This window comes from Dermacentor andersoni, chromosome 8, assembly GCF_023375885.2.
Source record: "Dermacentor andersoni chromosome 8, qqDerAnde1_hic_scaffold, whole genome shotgun sequence".
Classification (NCBI taxonomy): Eukaryota; Metazoa; Arthropoda; class Arachnida; order Ixodida; family Ixodidae; genus Dermacentor; species Dermacentor andersoni.
In genome coordinates, this window is record NC_092821.1 from 99,483,531 (window position 1) to 99,504,959 (window position 21,429).

General features: G+C 48.2%; 1 protein-coding gene across 1 annotated transcript in view; it reads right to left on the reverse strand.

Annotated features, from left to right (window-relative positions):
* LOC126529301 (uncharacterized) overlaps window positions 1-21,429 on the reverse strand; it is a 220,187-nt gene that overhangs the window by 63,323 nt on the left and 135,435 nt on the right. The window contains exon 3 of the mRNA XM_050176903.3: window positions 14,368-14,524. The gene's annotated coding sequence lies outside the window, so the exon portion shown is untranslated. The remainder of the gene's footprint in view (window positions 1-14,367; window positions 14,525-21,429) is intronic.

The window sequence follows — 21,429 nt, forward strand, 5'->3', positions numbered from 1 at the left end:
TGATTTAGCGGTGCGTCAGGGAGCGTGTAGTTGCTTTCGTAATCGTTTTACCGCCAAGCTGAGAGCACGTCAGTGGCATCTCTGGAAGACGCTCTTGTTAGACAAGCGAAATCAATGCATTCTGTGCAGCCACCGGTGTGCGTGAAACGTGTGCGGAGCGGAGCGCAAGCAAACGCTCTGCTAAAACTGTCTAATAACAGAAGGAAAGGTTTCGAAAACACGTTAGCCGACGCTTACGCCTTCCGTTCTGCGTCGTGAACCCTGTTCGGTCGGTAGCTCCTCAATTAGCAGGCGGCTGCGTTTTCGTTCCTCGTAGTACGTCGACTTTCCTCATGGCGTCGTTGGACGTTAGCGTAGTTCGGTTGCCGCTCCATATACGTAGGCTTCGTTCTTAAGATTTCCCCGTCCCGATGCCGAAGTGAGAAAAACTGCTTAATAAATCGAGGTTAATGCAAAGTACGACGTGTCTTCCCTGGATTGTTGCTCCGGGAAATCTGATCATCAGACGCCTCGCTCGATTCACGCGCTGACGCTTCGTCGCTTTTCTGTTCTCACGCTGGCGGGCCAGGGCACGCTCCTGTCACTCCTGTCACGCGCCTGCGTGGTGCTGTTCCCACGGAGTGGAGGCGTCTGGATAACGAGAGTAATTCACTGTGCTTCGCAATTCGACATGAATTAATTCCATTATCATATTACGCTCCTATTTATTATCCGGAGCGTGATGCCTTTCACCGACTTGCGATGGTGTTGCAATACGCAACCATTATGCGCCGGAAGTCCACTATGGGTCGTGAAGCGGCCCGCAAAATCGAGATTCAACACGAGACCTCAGTTCTGCATTTCTTGCTTTCTTCAAAGTGTGGACGCTGTAGTTAAGATTAAATTATGGGGTTTTACGTACCGAAACCACGATCTGCTTATGAGGCACGCCGTGGTGGAGGATTTCGCAAATTTTGACCACCTGGCGTTCTTTAACGTGCACTTAAATCTAAGTACACGGGTGCTTTCGCATTTCGCCCTCATCGAAATGCAGCCGCCGTGGCCACGATTCGAACCCGCGACCTCGTGCTTCGCAGTCCAACACCATAGCCACTAAGCAAAACCACGGCGGGCGACGCTGTAGCTGTGATTCAGTGAAATGCATTGTCCTTTTGCTGGCGTGAATATAATGGACGTAAGTCATCATTACTTGGGCGTGGGCAAATGGCGGACGCCGTCTCCGGTCTGTAAAAACGCTTGAAAATGGGTTTGTTTGAGTTTTCGCGTAAGAGAATTATGTTTTCTCGTATTTCATTTCATTTATTTCATTTCATTTATTGTACCCTCAGGGCCGAAGCATTACAGAGGGGAGTGGCAAAAAAAAACATTTCTGTGAAAAGATACTTATACATGGAGTTATATAATGTACCAATGCAAATACAAATACTCTAATTAACAAATAAATTCAATACAAATCACCAAACTACAAAACAATGTAAAATGAGTAGATGATACAGGCAAGCACAAGCAAACAAGAGAAAAAACGAGAAATAACATGAGGTAAAGAACTAATTAGTTACTGTTAAAGCATTTTTGAAGTGTTGATGGTCTGTAATTTCTGCAGTAGTGGTAGGTAGGTGGTGCCACTCTTCACAAATCCTGGGAAAAAATGAATACTGAAAAGTAGAAGTCCTGCAAAAAGGAACGGCTACTTTATGTCGGTGGTCAATGCGTGGTGATACGTACTGGGGAGGAAAGATGAAATCATCGTGTAGAGAACGATGCTGAAACGATGCTGAGTTTACGCTTTTTCTACGTACCTTCAGAAATTCAATTCGTTCAGGAATTGCTTGCGTCACAGGAACAGCCTGGGTGTGTGTGGTTCGAAAATCTTCGCCGTAACTAACGCTGGATGCGGGTCGCCGACGCCGGATTTTATCTAGCAGTTAGGGACCTTCTCCTCTGTGCAAATACCAGGAAGCTTTCAGGTTTTCTTTGCTCCTTCGATCAGGAGAAGGCTTTCGATATCATTAGCCATGGGTACCTTCTCCGTGTTCGGGAAGAGGCCGGTTTTAGTGTGGGTTTTCGGCAGATAGTCCAAGCTTTGTATTCTCGACCGACTTCTGCTGTTCTACTACGGGACCGCGTCACGGAAGCGTTCATTGCGGGACGTGGTGTACCGCAGGGGGACCCTCTCTCACCTGTCCTCTACGTACTTGCTTTTGAACTGCTTCTGCAGAGGTTGTCCTGTGACAGTAGAATTGGCAGGTTCCTCCTCCCACCAGGTTCCCCTCCTATTGCACTCTTTGCCTATGCGGATGACTTGTCCATTGTCCTCCCGGACGAGGCATCAGCTTGCAGCGTCTTGGAGGTCATGGACAGTTACTGCGAGGCGAGCGGGGCAAGGTTGAATAGGTCGAAAAGTGCAGCCATGCACTTGAACTTCACTCCGTCCAGTCCGCAGCCCGTTCATGGTCTCCCCGTGAAAACGCGGGTGCGCTTTTTAGGTTCCCAATTCGAACCAGACGGCCTCTCTCCTGAAAACTGCAACAGGCTAAGGAGAAGATTGAAATCAGGACTCAGGAATTCAGCCCGTTGTCATGCCCACTCACTTCTATTTTCCTTGCTGACGTATGTGGCGTGTGTGTCTCCTGTCCCAACCCGAACCAAGCTTATCTTGGAGAGGGTCCTCTTTCGCTTCCTCAGGAAAGGGACAACTGGTCGTGTAGCTAGGCAGATGCTCAAGTTGCCTAGGGATAAGGGAGGACTTGGAATTCCCGACCTGGGCATCGTGGCTACTGCACTACACGTCAGGTGGACCCAGGTCGCTCTTAACTCGGATATGCTCCTAACTCGAAGCTTAACTTCCTTTTTTTCTTAGCACCCGACTCTGCCTGTTTTCGCAGGGCCCATTTTCCCACTGTGTGCCTCCTGTGTGTCTCCTGTCCCAACCCGATTTAAGCTTATCTTGGAGAGGGTCCTCTTTCGCTTCCTCTGGAAAGGGACAACTGGTCGTGTAGCTAGGCAGATGCTCAAGTTGCCTAGAGATAAGGGAGGACCCGGAATTCCCGACCTGGGCATCGTGGCTACTGCACTACACGTCAGGTGGACCCAGGTCGCGCTTAACTCGGATATGCTCCTAACTCGAAGCTTAACTTCCTTTTTTTTTTCTTAGCACCCGACTCCGCTTGTTTTCGCAGAGCACATTTTCCCACTGTGTACCTCGCTCAGGTTCCCCGTCCATCATTTATGCGGCGACCGCCAATTCTCTGGTAAGCCTCCGCAAGGTTCACCCCGGCATCGACGTATACTTTCAACGCCAATCCAAGTACTAGTCGATATCCTCACCCCAGGTCTCCCCCCGCATTGCCAAAGGTACGATCCGTCCATCCACAAGCCAAACTGGAAGCTCATTACGGCCAGTTACCTCGACGCTAAGCGAGCTGCGTTCATGTACCGCCTGGCGCGAGGGTGCCTGCCGTTGAGTTACAGGCCCATTGCAGCCGTCCCGGCTCGTCGAGTGTGCCCCTTTTGTGCCGGTCGAGAGGACTCGGTTCATATCTTTACGCAGTGGTTGCTTCCTGCAGCTCTTCTCCAAAGGATTGCTAGTCTCTTTAAGCTCCCAGGTGTTCCATATCAGACTGATTTTTGCACTCATTGCCTTAACAGGCGATAAACCAGTTCGTGCTTCTTCTTCTCGAGTGCTCATACCCAGTTTGGTTCGCACGCTGTGATGTGGTTTTCGGGGGACGGGCGCCGGGTCTTCACGAATTGCTTGCGAAAGCACGGAAGGAGGTCTGGTTCCATCTAACCCGGGAGCGGCATCTCTTGGGCGACAAGAATTGTCTCGAAGTGTGGGCTCGTCCTGCCGTGATTTTTGATGAGTCAGGTGGAAAGCTCTCCATTAAGTTATGATGCATGCTCCTAAGGTGGCTCGAGTCGGCCGTGTGTGCCAGTCGATCTACGGGGTTTTGTTTAGCTCAGTGGAACCCAGAGCCGGAACCGGTCGTGGCGCACCCTCATGTGGTCGCGCTGCTCCGCGGATGGCTTTGGTGGTCTCCATGGTTGTATGCCTCGACCTCTTTTGCGTCAAGGCACTCCGAGGGTCAGTCAGGTTTGTGTTTTGTAAGACCGAAATGGCTGTTTGTGTGTTAAGTGCAGTAACTCAGTTGTGCTGCACCACAGCAGCCCCCTTGTCCGGGAAGGACCGTTGGCCCGAACCAAAGCCCCCCGCCCACTCAGCCCGGGTATAGGGGAGCGCCAGGGCCAATGTACCGAATGATGTCGGGGTGATGAGTACATGTGAGGTCTGGGACGCGGCACCTCCGGGTGCCAAGTCCTCTTCCCATCTGACAACGGCGCCGGATTTCCCGCGACACGGGCTCCTTAACTCTCTCGCGTTAAAACATCTCCGCCGTAAAAAAGTAAAACGTAGTTGGAGCTTTGATGGCAGAAAAGTGGGGAGACCACAGGGAATGGAGGTGGCCTAAAACGAAATTATCAATAATGGCTCAGGCAGTTTGATGCTGGGTACTTATAGTCTGCAAAAAAACATAATATAAGTAAGAATATCGGCAAAATACGAAAAGAAGAGCTTGGGAGCCGCAAGCCACCAGCCCGTTTCAAATGGGGGCGCCCATAACATCCATCCATCCGTCTATCTATCCGACGCCTACATGTTAGCAGTGTCGGCAGGAGTCAGGAGCCTATATAGGGTGCGCAAGCAAATCAAAGGGCGCGCATTCTGCAGGCAACAACACTGCGTGGCGCAAAGAACATTCAGCGGCGGGTCCGCGAGACAGCGCAAAATACGCGGCGAGATCGAAGCCAGCCGCAGCGCGATGGCGAGCCAAGCCACAGGGCCCAACCGATCACGGGGCTTTTTTTTTTTTTACCCATCAGCCCACAGTGGCTTCCTATTTCGTTGCCGTATACTCAAGCACAGCTCATACCCGACACCTCGGCGGGCCCAAGGAGGGAGGCAACACGATCTGGCCTCTTCCTGCCGTCGAAAACTGCTGCGAAGACTGGGATACCCACTCACCCGCCACGGGAGGTATCGATTCGCGCGTCTCAACTGGAAGAGGGCCACGCGATCAGAGGACGCTGCTGCTCCTGTGCGTTTGCGAGTCGCTGCATATCACTCGGCTGTCGCCCCAGTTTCTGTCGCTTTCGGCTTGAGCGGATGCTTCATAGCGGAACGCAAACAGCGTGAGTAACAGACGAGGACAAAGAAAGAGCCGTGCCGAAACGCACACTGAGACAACCATATTCGTAAAAGATCAACAAGGCTGATTCTTGGGCTAGTTGGTACGGTTTACTCATAATGGCAAAGCCTTTAGCGCAATTCAAAAAGACAGGGACGTGACAGAGACACAGAACAGCGCTGTCCTGTGTCTCTGTCACGTCCATGTCTTTTTGAATTGCGCTAAAGGCTTTGTCATTATGAGTCGTAAAAGATACCCCCCAAAATACACGGAAGAGATAAAAGAAGAACTGGAACATGGACCCGGCACAGCCCCCTCTGAATTGGGCGCACTATCCGCTCATAACTATAGCGTTTGGGGTTATAGTTTATAGAGTGAACGAAAGCTCGGTTGAACAGTACACGGGTGATCAACCATAGCCGCGAGAATTAACGTAGGAACACATCACGCCAATTTCACACTGACGCGAGAGCAACAGGTGGCGCCACGTTTGACAACGTTATTTCTTAGCGTAAGCAAACATTACGTGCACTTAGCTAAGCAAATAGCGTACGTACACCGCTGAAAGGAAATGACGTGCGGAGCATGCGCGGTGAGGGGTCACGATGTTTTCTCACGTACGTATAGTGCGTTTACGTTTTGTTACAAACGCTATCCTAAAGCAGTCTAATATGGCGTGCCAGAGCATATGCCAACTCGCGCCAGGTGGTACATGTTAAGTGAGATCGAGTAACAGCGTAACGCACAGGATAAACATAAGGAAACGAACCATTACTGTAATTACTGTTATTTCCACTGTTGAGTTGCCTCGTTGCAAAGTTCGCGTTTCATTCGCTTGTCGAAAGCTTCAAATTTCTGCAGTTTTCTCATAGATAGAGAAATTACCTCCGCACAGCTAGTCAGCTAGAGCGCGAAAGAGCAACGAAGATAGATAAAGTCAAGATATTTCGCCGTTCCTGTAGACACCGACCTCAGCTTCTTTGGTGATCTCATTCGGCTCAAAAACAAGATAAAGAAACAACCCTTCCTTATAAAGGTCTAGCTCACAATTTCTTTTTACAGGCAAGCTGTATATGGGCAGCCGATTCGTCCGGCCGTGTGTCTGTCGCCTGTACGCCGAAAACTCCTCCGGTGCAACCCCATGCGCATGCGCAATAAAAGGAAATAGAGGAAGAGAGGCGCGCGATTAGCTAATGCCGCCTAAATAGCACAATGCCTGCTTACTCCGATCCATGACGACACGCTACCTGGCCCGAAATTTCCATCGACAAGGCTGCGCTGATGAAAGCGGTGGCGTCAAATTCACTGTTGCCTACTCGGGAACACCCCCATTATATTGTGTGGCAGTCGGGCCAGGTAACATGACGTCATAGGTCCGAGTGGTGTCGAATTTGCTGCGCCAGTAGTGACGTCGTTGCTCTCCGTACCAACCGAGCGCGCGCGCAGCTGTTTCTCCCCAGCTCCGAAATGGGTAGGCCACGCGTCATACGTACTCCTGAGGAGCAGGCAGCTTTCCATCAGCAACGCCGCGAGCGGAACCGGGGACAAGCTCGTCTACGCCGTGCCGATGCTGCAGCTCGGGCACAAGAACAGGCTCGTGCTGCCGAGCGCAAGCAGCAACTGCGTACCGAGGTCCCGGCAGCCTACCAAGCCGTCGTTTAATAAACCTTCGGGTTTAACCCTGTGATAAACACCGGGGCCGCAGGTTTCAGCTTCGCTGGTTAAACATCGGTACGGAGTGCTCGGGCGGTGATTTTATCATTACAGAATGAGACGTCGAGCGGAGGAGCTACAAGATCGTGTGCCCTCCACAGAGAATCCTGCATCTCGGGCGGCCAAAATCCTTCACCATGACAGAAGGCGCGCAAATAAAATGAGCCAAACGTGTTCGTGTAAAAAAGAGGTGTCTTCCAACAGCACCAATCTTTTTAATACACGCACCGCTAATCAGCCATGCTTCCTTACATTGGTGCACTTTTATAAGTATGTCATCACTCAAGAAGGAAAAAGAATTGAAAAAAGAGACTTCACCGACGATTGGAATACACCCTAATGCGAAACTTGAGCGCGGCTCTATACGTGTTTTCAATTTGCGATATATTGGCTGGCGCGGACAATCTCTCTCGTGCAGCACGTTGCAAATGGAGCGAAGTGTGGCGTGACTGCCTCGATAATCGGGAGATGGCGAGAGCCAGCGCTTGGGTGACGCGTGGGCGCGATTCACAGCAGCCGCCGCAGACAGACCTGCGCTCATGCAGCGCTTTGTTTCCATACATGGTATCGGTGGACTCACTCGCTGCCTGCCTTATCGATGGCATCATCGGTGACCAGACGACGCGCGCGACTCTGGCGCCATCTCGAAGCGGTCGTCTCCTCAGAGCCTGTCTTGCGCGGCACTACGCTTTACTTCTCACGCTTTCGCCGTATACCCTCCTCCTCCGCTTTCCTTCTCGCGCTCCTCCTCGCTATCGTCGTCTTTTATCCCCCGCTGGGCTCCACGTTTGCTCTTGCATCCTTCGCTGTTCTCGTTCGCTTGGTTACGCCGAGGACGCCGACAACGGGCGCCTAAGACCTGTGCTCTAAAAAAACTCGCACCTGGTGTAATGGTGGTGGTTTCAAAAGCCAAGCACACCAGAGTTGTTTTCGTAGCTTCCCTTGACCTATATGAACCATTTACTGACAAGTTGTGTCGCGCTCTTCCAAAAAAAATTACCCTATGCTGGGTGTACCAACTACCATGCACCAAGATTTAAAAATATGTAAATGCCACGTAGCTCGACAGAACCAAAGAAATGTTATTTGCCGTCGCTTGGAGATACTCACATTATTTTTTTTTGCATTCCGCCTAATTACATAATTAGCAATAATTAATTAATCAGCTTCTCAAATATTATAGTTAGAAAGAAAATGTAAATGAGAAAATTGCAGAGCAACACGAAAAACTTCCGATACAGATTTCTGTTGCTCAATAGGTGCTACATACAAGTTTTTCCAAGCGTGAAGAAAACCCGCGAATACACACAAAGCGCCTCGAACAGCCAGATGCGTGGCAATTTTGCGTGTGTTCGCGGGCTTGGAAAAACACTTTTACACATATATTGAGCAAAAGAAAGCTGCATAGGTAGCTCTTCATGTTGCTCTACAGTTTTCTCCTTGACACATTTAATCTAATTATAACATTCGAGAAGTAGATTAATTCATTAAAACTAATTAAGTAATTAGGCGGAATGCAAAAATATAATCTGAGTATCTCCATGCGAGGGTAAACAACATTACCTCGGTTCTGTCCAGCTACGTGGCATTTGCATATTTTTAACTCTTGGTGCGTGATAGTTGGGACACCCTGTATACATGACGCTCTTTCGGCGCACCAATAGCGTTTTCAACCAAGCACTAACAAAAACCACGCCATCCGTAAAAAAATAGTTCTCGTGCAAGCAAAAATTATTTATTACCCTCGCTGTGAGCCGATTACATGGACAATGCCACAGCCCGTAGCAGCTCCTTTTAATTTTTTTCGTCTGAACCGGCCGTGTACCAATGTGCTAGAATAGACCCTGCTCGTGAACGGCCGAAGCAGTTTTCTTCTAAGGCTGCATACCTAAAATTCGCAGTTATAAAATATTCTACATGTAACCAGAAGCCTGACGCTACTGTCATTTTTCGATTGCGACGTGTACGGTGAGTACGCGATATTCCTCGACACGCAGACAGCAAGCAACGTGGGCCAACTTCCAAAATCAGACTACCATTCGTCGAAAAATGGTACGCACAATCGAAAACGTCGAAACACGAAACGTAATCCTTCGACTGTGTGGCTATCGAATGGAAGTCCATCACCAAAAAATGCGCCACTGCTTATATAAAAGAAAGGTCAAATATCAACATGCTAACATTTAAATACCGGAATTAATGGCGATTGGGCAAATACATATGGCATACATTCAATTCTTGTAAAGCTCAACACAATGTAGAAATAAAGCAGGGTAATATTTCAAACACCACAAACACATGCAATTCCATAGTTGTAGGTCCTCTCTCTCTCTCTCCCTTCCTCATCTTTTATCACCCCATCCCGCTCCCATGTGTAGGGTAGCAAACCGGTTAAGCTAAACGGGTTAACCTCCCTGCCTTTCCTTCCACGCATTTTCCTTCCTTCCTTCCTTCCTTGACAAATACCGTTACAATGTATAGGCGAATAAATTTCTACATGTTCGTGCAGCATCGTTCTAACGAAGAGGACCGCCGCCATACTTTTGGGGGGCTCGCAGTTAAGCGGGAAAGCCAACCCGACCGTCTCGAAGATGCCCCATGACGCGACGCTCCATCGGACACCGACGGCCCGATCGTGCATCGTCCCATTACAGGCTGATCGAGCGCTGAAGGAACTTCCCAAGCACTTGAGAGTCGTTACGAGGAGGGCGGCACAGACGGGGAGGGCTCGAGAAATGCGTTTGTATGGATGAAAGGCAACGAGCTTGGGCAATTGTCCAGAAGCCGCAACGCCCAAGCGATCGATGCGCCACCACAAGGGGGCGCGAGGACCCTCGCATGTCCCGAATCAATCAAGGAGAAGGAGTGTGTTGTACGCGGATGAAATGCGACTGTCTGTTTCTACGGTTGTTTTTGCTGACTTGTTAGCCCTGTTTCTCTATTCCTTCGTGCCAATTTATTTATTTATTTATTTATTTATTTATTTATTTATTTATTTATTTCTTCTTTTCTTTATTTCCTCGTAGTGCTGTTTCTCTCCTTTCTCCTCATTTTCGTCTGACCGTTTCTTATGTCAGTTGGGTTCTTTTATTGTCACGATGCTATAACTTAGGCTATCTATGTGTTCTATCGTGCTTCATTATTCCGCGTTACGGTACGCGGCTGTTGCATCGTACGCCTACGTTGGCATCATCTGGGAAAACAAATACCAAAAGCCGGAAGCAAGACGAATGAAAACGTGGTCACAGGACGTCACTGCGCCGATTCACTACCAAAGCTCACGTTCGCAGAGCATAGTGTGCGCTTCCTGACTGCAGAAACACACCAGCGTTAGTTATTTTGCACACTATACAGAGCGTGTGCACCGCACACCGCGAGCAATATGAGGACAATAAAAAATTTGTATTGAAGCAAACATTACGCGTAATTTGGGGATTTTAGTCCTGGCTTGACTAATGCGTAACGCACAGCTGTATACCGTTGAACATTTAGCCTCCTTAAACGGTTCCACGCGGGACATGAGCGTTTGCCGTTACAGCTTCTTGAAAAGACTTTCGATGTTTGCTTCAATATTGCTGGAAGGAAACGTGCCTTTGTTTCAGCGACTAGATTTAGGCGACGTCCAGCATCGACGCACTTTTGAACGGAGAATCGCGTGAATGTGTTACCTCCGGATCACGTCGTTTGAGTCGGATTGTCAAGCGCTATTGTCGAACTGTCGCGAACAGGCTGTTCCTGCCGGTGTTAACCGCTCAGCAGAGCACGTTGCGTAATAGAACACCGCCTGGCTGGCTGTGGTGGCTCGGTAGCTTTAGCTTACGGCTCCCGAGCCCGAAGTCACGGCTTCGATTACCCGCGACCAAACGTCATCAAATTTGACGGGGTCTGAGTGCGTAAATACTCGAGTCCATTAATTTTCTTTTTAATGACCGCCGCCACAGGTGCGCCGGTCGCATACGTACATTCGCTCGCTGTGATCGAGCAGCCATTGTAGCGGGTTGTGAAGGCATGGGATCACTAGCAGCGGTAGAAGTGGCTCGTCAGTCAAAACGCGCCGAACCAATAGCTCTATCACAAGCAGGGTGAGAAACCGAAACGACACCCGCACACAGAGGAAATCATTGACAGGTCAGCCAAATGCATTAAACACTGGAAAAAAGCTAGAATAGCTGTGAACTGACACGACGGCTACTAATACAAGGTTAGTAACTCGCGGTCACCTAGGTAACTTTTTTTGATGTCGCATATGTGCCATTACAAATGTCAGCGTGACAACACGAGTGTCACATATTGGCGCGACAGTGATGTGTGGCACATACTGATGTGACATCACCGCCGCAGCTATTTATGGTGCACCACCCAGTGATGTCATTTTACTTCAGCCATACCATGATTCTCGGGTCATAGATCGCATATATGAGCGAGCAGGATAAGCGGATCTGAGGAGCTGAAGCTACTTTGTTAGTCACAACCACACCATGTGACAAAATATTGTTACGTGCTACTAGAAGACGATGATGTTGACCGGTGGATTTAGTGGGACGTACCCTTATAAATTTTTACCTCCACTTTCTGAACACATAAGCAAAGTCTGCCCGACTCTTGGCCAATTCCCGCGAGTGAATAAGCGCCAAACTCATCGAGGACATCATCATCATCATCATTACCCTTAAGCGGCCACTGCTGATCTGATGTCGACGACGTGCTTTGCTAGAAGTTGGCTGGCTTCCATGTTGCTAGTGCTTGCTACCCTTGTAAGTACACCCCGTAAATAGTTTCGCTACTGCGCTTTCACGTAACGTTTATTTGGTGGAGGTGCCGGATACTACTTCGGACGACGGAGCTTCGCAGCGGACGCCACCTCGAATCCACCGCCACGCGTCCAGGGAATGACACACAGCCGCCAGATACGCCTGCGACCACTACCCAGTTTATTGCGCTCGCACAGCCTCGCGATGCTGGGACCTTTTCCGGGTCAAACAGCGCTGACGTGGTTGATTGGCTCAGTATGGACGAGCGAGTCAGCAAACAGAATGGCTGGGATGCAATTATAACGCGGGCAAACGTCATATTTTATCACCTCGGCGGTAACCCTCGCGTCTTGGTTTCTGACCCGTGAGGACCATCTCGCCAGCTGGGACACGTTCAAGCAGCAGCTGCGCGATCTTTTCGGCAACTCGTGTGGGCGACAGCTTGCCGCCAAGAAACAACTGGCGGTACGTACCCAGACGTCAACTGAGCCTTACTTGTCGTGGCTACAAGTCTTAATGGCCTTGTGCCTACAAGGTGACCAGAAGATGTCCGAGGCTGACAAGGCCGCCCAGATTTTGAAGTGTATTGCGGACGACGCGTTCAATCTGCTCGTCCTCACTAACATGACCACCATTAAGAGTGTGATTAAAAAATGCCGTCATCTAGAGCAAGCGAAATGCCGGCGCATCTCACCGCAGTTTGAGCGTCTGCCGGATGCCTCTGCAACGTCGTCCGGCGAGACAACTCCTTGTCGACCATTCACATCAGACGACGCGACGCGCATCGTCCGCCGAGAACTCGAGGCCGCCTATCCGGCTCTTTATTGAGCCACGGTACCCGACACCTCGACGCCGGCTATTTCATTTATCCAGGCCGTTGTTCGTTACGAATTTGCGAGCCGTGGCATATTCTCTACTGTCTGCGCCATGAACACTCCTGACGCCGCCCTAGTTTCCGCGGACAGGCCTCGTCGCGGACCATAAATCTTTCATCGTTCCAGAAACGCGTCGGAATGGAGAACAGCCGATGATAAACCCATCTGTTTTCGCAGCAGCCGAGCTGGACACATTGCGCACTGTTACCGTGTCCAGTGGCCATGTCGACGACGTGATTTTCTGGATGTTGGCTGGCTTCCATGTTGCTACCCTTGTAAATACACCATGTAAATATTTTAGCTGCTGTGCTTTCACGTAACAATAAGAAGTCACAGAACGCCACTTTTTCTGGGTACTTGGGTACAAGGTCAGCGCTGACCACTTTCTAGGGAGTTTCCACACAATATTAGCCCCAACGTGGCCAGCGAGATGGCGCCACGGTTACCCTAACTGATAAAGCAGCGCACACTCAGTGGGAGATGTGTATTCGGTCACCGCAAGGGGCTAGTTTTATATATATATTAGTTATGGAGTTTTGCGCATATGACAACTGCTGCCCTCAGTAACTGGGCTTTCTTGGATGCACGTAAAAGTGAAGCAAGAATTATTAAAAAGTTAAATTATGTTGTTTTAGGTGCCAAAACCACGATATGATTATGAGGCACGCCGTAGAGGGGGAGTTCGGAAATTTCGACCACCTGGGGTTCTTTAACGTGCACCTAAACCTAAGTACACGGGTCTGTTCGCATTTTGCACTCCCATCGAAATGCGGCCACCGTGGCCGGGAGGGGGGGAGGGGGCAAGTTACCTTTCCCTCCGCTTTCGTTCCAATGTACCTGATTACTTCTACACTTCAAATAAACGTGACAGCTAACTTCCTCTATTCTTTCCGTGCCCTCATATTATCTCGCTTGATATGTAACATACGTCACGTACGTGACATATGCGATGCAGGACATCGTATATTCCGTCATATATCATGTACGCTCACGTCATATGAGACATCTATCACGTATGTGACGTCACTGTTAATGTGCCACACCCAATATTTCACTGGATATTTATTATGACACAGCTTAGCTTACGCTACTCCCCCTTCATATCGGCAGGACTGTATGCAGTGTCTTTCCGCGAACTGTTTCTGAAATTAATGTCTTAAATGTACATCTAATGTTTGCAGATAGCCCTTTAAATAAGAAGTATATGAAGTATACGAAGTGCTTTTTATTTAATGTGACGCGTTCTTTGTGCTTGTGTGTAACATGCGAGCTGCGGTTCACCTTTTCTTCTTAGGTTGTGATTTTATTTGTGTTCCATTTCAGTGTATACCTTTTCCTTCTATAATTCCACAGTCAGAAAAATCGTAAAAACGCATAAGAAGGTTATAAAATGAAGCAGTTACGACCTTTTGCTAACTTGCTTTCTTGAATTTCACAGGTGCTCAAGAAATAATAGAAGAAGGAACCGCAAGAAATACCAAAACACCAACAAGATAACCTCTAAATCAGACAATTTATTTTAATCGTCACCTTTATTCTAGGTGACCTTCTCACACTTCTTGAATGATACTAGTGTGTAAGGCCTTCGCCTTTATCTCGCAAGGAAGCGTTCTCGCCTGAACGCACGTGCTCTGACCAGATGCAAACAAGCCCCTCTTGCAATATGACTCGTTCGAAGCTTACGTGCTGAGAACGCGCATAGCATGGCGAACTTATTTGCAGCAGAAGTGCCAGGAAAGCGCGAATAGCAGTAATCTATACTGACATACGTAAATGACATGTCTATACGGTGACGATACTGTCTACCCGAGCAACGTACTGGAATGAAACGCGCCCACTCACCTTACGGAGGGCACTCAGCGTCGAACCGGCGGCGACGACTTCTCGGATAGATTTCGCAACGGCCGCGAAGTCTTGTCGAAGCCCGTCATGCGAACGCGGGGACCAAGCACGAGTGTTCGCAGCAAGCCGAAGGTGTTTCCTTGCCCGAAGTCAACGCCTGCGCAAAAAAAAAAAAAAAAAAAAAAAATAAGAAAGAATGAGCTTTCGCTGAAACGTCTCCGAAAACACTTTTTTGCCTCGCACAGCCACCACGTTAAAATATGCTCGAAAACTCACGCTCGAAGAGAACTCGAATGCACGAAGAGAAACGCGCATGAACACAACTCGGAAAGACAAACAGACGCGAGAGCACGCGCACGAGTGCTTACGCAAGCACAAGATCACCAGCATTCATTCATTCATTCATTCATTCATTCATTCATTCATTCATTCATTCAATAATACTGTCAGCTCCATCGGGCTATTACTTGATTGGAAGCCAAACTTTGAATACCGCCATCATCATTAGTACAGCACTAAAATGATACAACTTGGTCATACGTAACTCACACGATCATTGGTTAAACCAAAAGTACAAAAAGGAATCGCACAGGCTCAAGCAAACACCAACACGCATTTTAATATACTGACACACGTACGAGCGCGCAAGCACACAGGCATACACAACAACACTAATGTAGCGTTCCTAACTAGAACGGCAACAGAAATGACATAATCTAAGTGAGACCTGTGTCGTCCGCCATTTTATTCCAACTTCTTCCTTCTCACTTCTCCCCTAGCCCATTTCTTCGTCTTCTGTCATGCGTCCAGCGCAGACCCCTTCAACTAATAAGTAAAAAAAAAAAACAAGCACACGCATAGGGCACACACTTTCGCGATCTCGAGTGTACCGCAAAAAAGAAATAACAAAGGAAACAGATTCTAGACAACGCCGACCGAGAACTAGAACACATTTAGCGACAAAATTAGAAGGACCTTTCCGATCCCGCGCGGGAATATTGTTCGTCGAAACGCCCGTAAAATTTTCTCTCTAAAGCTGATTTTTTTAGGTCTTTGTGGGCATTAACTTTTGCTCCTTTTCCCGATCAGACGATATCCCGTCAAACCCTGTACTTTAGCAAGTAGGTCCGCATCGCGCCTAAATAACAGTTGTCGTACACTAACTTTCGGAAACTCTTCCTGTCAAACAAATGAAAATACAGTTTTAAAAGTGTGCTCCATCATATTAAACTGATTTAGTGTTGCTACTTCATTTCCCTTTGAGAAAATAGAGGGGAGCAGTCCTGAAAGAAAGGTGGGGGGCTTAGCCACAGGCTGAGCCAGGTTGGCTCACCTTACACTGAAGGAGGAAGGCCTGTAAACACATAGAGAGGAGGAGATAAGACAGAGTTATGAATGGAAGGGGAGTTATGAAATGAGTGGTAGCAGCGTGGTCTTTTTCTGCTGTTCTGTCGTAGTTGTTGAAGAGGATGACGTGGGCCCGAACAAGGGCGAAGAGAAGGGCACAAATAGAAAAAAAAGAGAAGTGATTACAGAAGACCGAGTAAGAAAAAAAAAAGACGCTTAGCGGCAAGAGAAGTGGAACAGCGGCGAAGTACTCTTCACAGAATTGCTGCGTTCGAGAAGTTTCATATTTACGCAACGGTAACCTGGTTACTGTAGTAATTACCACATGAAACGTCAATATTCTGCAAACATAAGTGCGCCCATTGCCATAAGGGTGCGTGCTGTTTTATCTTCTATCCATCGTAATTTTTTTTTTTCTTATCAACAACCTTCACATGACACGTGAACGGAGTGAACAGTATTTTATCGATCACGTGTCAACAAACTGAGAGCCAGTGAGCCATCGCGAACAGAAAAATAAAGAAGAAATTACGTGGTTTAATGTCCAACAGGAACTCACGGGCTATGGGAAATACAATGTGCGTGCATTTGGTTGGAGATGGGAGGCTGACGAGGTCTTGCTCCACTCATGTAGAATAGGTAGCCAAAGAACAACGTTCCTGGACGTGTTTTCATTCTGCCCCCGTCAAAATGCGGCCGCTGTGACCTGGAATGGAATTGCCAATGCCGTGTTCGGCGGCGGAGCGCCAAAGCCGCAGTGCGACGACTGCCGGTTGACAAGCTTAAGTTACCATTGCAGGATCATGTGACATATCTTGAGCACGTTTAGTATAGCTCTGATCGAGTTTGCATTTTCTCCTCCTTTCCCGCTTATCGGCTCCTCTTTCTTCCCTACTGAAAATTCCAGCATTGCCCATCATGAACCTCATGCTGGGCATATGGAAAATGTGCTCGGCATGATGGAAAGTGTGGTGGGTTTGATGGAATTCATCGTGGTTATACTGGGTGGATCGTAGGTGCAGTGGTAGATGGTGGGATGTATTGGTGGGATACACAATGGGTGACTTGTCTCAATGGTGGGCATGATGAGTGCATTGTGGGTGTGCTGGGTGGATAGTGGGATACATACTGGGTGACTTGTGTAAAAGCTGGGTGAGTGGTGTGTGTGCTGGGTGAGTGATGGGTGTACGAGGTGGATGGTGGGATACGTTGTGGGAGGACAATGGCTGAATGTATGCGATACCGAGAGACTAACAGATGGCTTATGGAAGAGTAGTGACACAGTAATGATGGCAGGCTCATGATGCGACGCGATTCCTTAATTTCCCAATTAATATCACTGTAGTCCCTTCTTTCTTTTACGTATATAAACGTACGTACGTGCACATGTACTTTTCTAACATTTATTCAAGTATTTCGTGACCCTTAATTATTAAGTATTGTACCCCGCTAAATTTCTGTCTAGTATCGATATTTTTCATTACTGTAATGATTTCAGTATTTCATATCGGCTTTTGCTCACAATAATATGTCACTGCTTTGCTACCCTTTGTAGGCAGTGGGAGCTGGTCAAGCTGCTTCAGTGCTGCATTTGTTCCCACCATCTCTCGTGCGCTGCACATGAAAATTAATATTGAGTTCAATTTACCTGGTAATTGTAAAGCATGCTAAACATGTATGTGCTGCTACATTGCAGTGGCTATGGTAAACTGCATGCCCGTCAGCATGTGGGAAGCACCACAGGCTTTCTCTCAATGGGTGTTGGGAGACCAATAGCGTGAAGGGAATCATCATAAAAAACTGAAGCCTCTTCTATTATAATTTGTTATGTGTAATGCGTAGAAATGATAATTATACATGTGGCACATAAAGAGAGAATACGATATTGAAGATGTTTCCAGAGTGATAACACAAAAGCCTAACAAAAATTCTAAAATAACTGAATCTTCTTTGAGGCAGCCACGATATTAATGTGCACTGTTGCACATTCGTTCTGCAGGCTGTAGATTATCAGCAAAAAATTGCGTAAATTAGGTTGTTTACAATGCTTTCTTTCGGTGCCCATTGTCTGGACCTCTACATCTACACCTGTCTGTGTAGTTTGAAGATGCATGGTTTTCGTAAGCGTGTTTCCATCTTTCTCGTTTTCCCTTTTCGTTATGTTTCCTTTACCCGACATAACAATTTTATAGCTTGTTCTACTACGTATTGTCGTTTAAGGAATGCCAGCATCGCGGACGCGTAGACACCAGCAGCAGCACTGTTGGTGGCAGCTTGCACCGTCGAGTTCAGCAAAAGCGCGTAGAGCCGTTATTGTAATGACAGGCTGTTTGCAACTTCTCTGGTAGAGGAAAGGCGTCGGTGTATAGTAGCACAACCCTCGAACGCATATTGGCCGTTTTCTTTCCCTTCGCCTAAGATGGAGGAAACTCTAATAACATTTCCGATGCTTTGTTGTTTGAAGAAAAAACACCGCTAGATGTCGCCACCGAAGCTGGCGCTCGCGTCCCACGTCTCCGATGTTCTGGTACTGCGTGAACTGTAATTCGCTCGGACAGGTTAATAATATCTGGCAGGCTGGCTTTCAGTGACAAAGCTTGAGTTGTGATTAAGTTCAACACTTGTCTACTTCCGCGTGTGCTAGTCAATTTTGAGCTGTCGCCTTTTTCTTTTTTTTTCACAGCATGCTCCAGTAAGTCCTGCTTTTCATTAAACTGCATGTCCCGTGTAAGCAGCCCGTCACTCACGGGTGTCACGAATATGTGGCGACGGAAAATCAATAGCTATATTTTCGTGCGCGTCGCTTTGGGATTAGTCGCCAACTGACTGAGAATTTCGTACATGGCACCCATTTCATCGACGCATCAAAATTCGTTTATTGCAAAAAATTACCGATGTAATATCTTTGTTTTTCTTCCTATGCTCGCTTTGTGTGAGAACAATGTATTCCGTCATACGTTGTCGCCGTAATATATGATCTTGTTCTACGACCTGCCATCGTCTGCCCGCGCCAATTTGTTGTTATTGTTGTTGTTGTCGTCGTCGGTGTTGTTGTTGTCGGTGTTGTTGTTGTCGTTGTTGTTGTCATTGTCGTTGTCGTCGTCGTCGTCGTCGTCGTCGTTGTTGTTGTTGTTGTTGTTGTTGTTGTTGTTGTTGTTGTTGTTGTTGTTGTTGTTGTTGTTGTTGTTGTTGTTGTTGTTGTTGGCGGCAGACAGTTTCTGGATTGGGGACGTGCGATTTCGCGCCACTCCTGCGCTAACGTATATACAGTGCGGGTCGATGCCTTTTATTTGAATAGATCTCACGGAAGGGGAAGGACGAGCAAAAAAAAAACAAGAAACAAGGGCATAACGACGCACAGCTCGAGCGTCAGCTGCGCCAGGCACACTCGGCCGGAAGGAGCGCCGAGCAAAAAAAAAAAAAAACGGAAATGCAGCTTCTCGGAGTCTGAGCGAAACGATCGAATGTGCAAACAACACAGCAACGCAGGCCGACGTGGCGATGTCCCGCGTTTCCGGAAGCGTGAAGCACGAACGGGCTGGCTCATCAAATCCGATGCCCCGGAAACCCGGATGCTCCGGCCCGTCGGAAACTATACGAACCTGAAGGAATCGGCCGAAAGGCATGTGTTTGAATTGCGTAGCGTTGATTTCAACTAATGGTACGTCGTGGGATCACTGCTCCGATACTTTTGAAACACGTCGGAACCTTGGTGAAAATATTGCTTAGCAAAGTAAACGCTACACACGCCGGAATAATACGCCCTCGAGGGCGAACTGGATGTCAAAACACCCTTTTTGCCTCCTTATTTTCTCTAAAAAAAACTCCTTTAATGCAGCCTTTCTATTAAATACAGAGTGTTAAAAGGGCGCTTTATGTGAAACATACACATCGCAGAATTTAAGGACGCTGGAGTACGTAAATATTTCAAGCAAGTAAGAGGCCATTAGCGTATAATTCCCAGTGGTTCGCGCCAAGTTATTCCTTTAGAACGTCATATGGTCACAGTAGTGTATTGATATCAACCTACGGCCTTATCATTTATATGACGTCCACCACGGTGAAATGGAAAGACGCCGCTTTTTTTTTTGTTTATTTTCCCCCTACCCTGCCTTTCGCTGTTTACCGCTGGCTTCGTTTAGGTTGGTTCAGCTCGGCGTTATTTTATAGATCAGTTGCCAAAACATCAGCGAATCAAAGCACGTCAGCCCAGTTCTTCATTCGCATTTTATCCCTGATGTAGCATCGGGGTCGACGCCACAATACGAGCAGTAACTCTTGCGCCGCTTGGTGCAGTATCGGCTGGAATAAACATTCGCAGGTGCATGTGAATGGTGAACACGAGTGAAACATCATTGATAATGATAAACACGGTGATGATGTTGAACACGGAAACGGGACACAAATGCACAAACGAACGGTGCGCACCATTCGCTCGTCCGTTTATTTCCCGTCGCCGCGTTCCAGAATGGACAGTGAGCCCCAAAACTTTACAGGACAGGAGTTCCCCGACAAGCGCGAAGTTCTGCTCCATTACGAAGTGATGCTCCTAAATGAATGCATCACTATGTGGATCACAAAAAAAAAGAAGAAAAAAGCCTTACAGAGTGAAAGGTTGGATTCGAGGCTCTGGAACCAGGCTACGCGAGAATGCAGTATTTCTTTTTTTGGGGGGGTGGGGGGGGGGGGGCAATGCCGCAATCCGTGAGCTTCTGTCGCAGACGCTATATCTCCAAGCGAAATCACTGCCCACGTTGCTTAACGCTTCACTCCATGTTTCCTTCTTAGATTTAAGCACGTTCACGGGGGGACACGTCTACGTCAGCGATGCGTCGACTATGCTCCTCCCACCGGCCGGACGGCTCTTACGCACACGCTGTTGCGTGCCCTCGCGCTAGCACGCCAGGACACGACATACGCAGGGCGGACAAGGACCATTCAATCCACGGGAGGATCAGATGCACCCGCCGTATTTGAACAAGTTTTTCTCCCGCTTTGCAAATGCTTCCGAAAACATGCACGTACTACTGCGCTTGGAATGCAACCCGTGAGAGAGAGAGAGAGAAGTAAGTTTATGCAAAACGAAAAGATCAACGCATGGAGCCGGGGCTCCCGCACCATAAATAATTACGCCATAAATAACGTGTCTTCTTTTTTTTCCCGAAATCTACGTGAAATCTACATACACGAGTCCAACGGATAAGCCTTGCTTTTTTCTTGCACTTCTAAGACGTAAAAACCAAAAAACATGCATGCCTTTAACTGACCGCTGGACAAAAATACTGCTTTTCTTTTTCTAGTCAAACTTGTGCGTCAGAAAAAAATGAAAGAAAAACGTGTGAGCGGAAGTCTTCCGGGTTCCACAGCTATACACTGCTGCAAGTAGAGTGCATAATAGGAGGGGGGGGGGGGGGCGCATGGCGGCTGATCCGAGACCCACGGCCGGTGGAACGAGCCAGCGCGTGAGAGCGCGGACGACTCGCGAGGTGATTCACGAGACGAAGCGCAACGCGGGAAAACAAAGAAAAAAAATACGGCACGCAGTAGCAGCAGCTGGCGTCTCTTGCTCACTCAGAGTCGGTGCGTGGTTCGCTCGCGAAAGCCAGTGGCCCGAGCGAGGGAGACGCAAGCCATTAAATCCGCGCACGATCGCAGATGGCGGCTGCCGGAACCGAGTGGGCAAGCGTGGTCGAAGTGAATAACGTTACGTTCTCG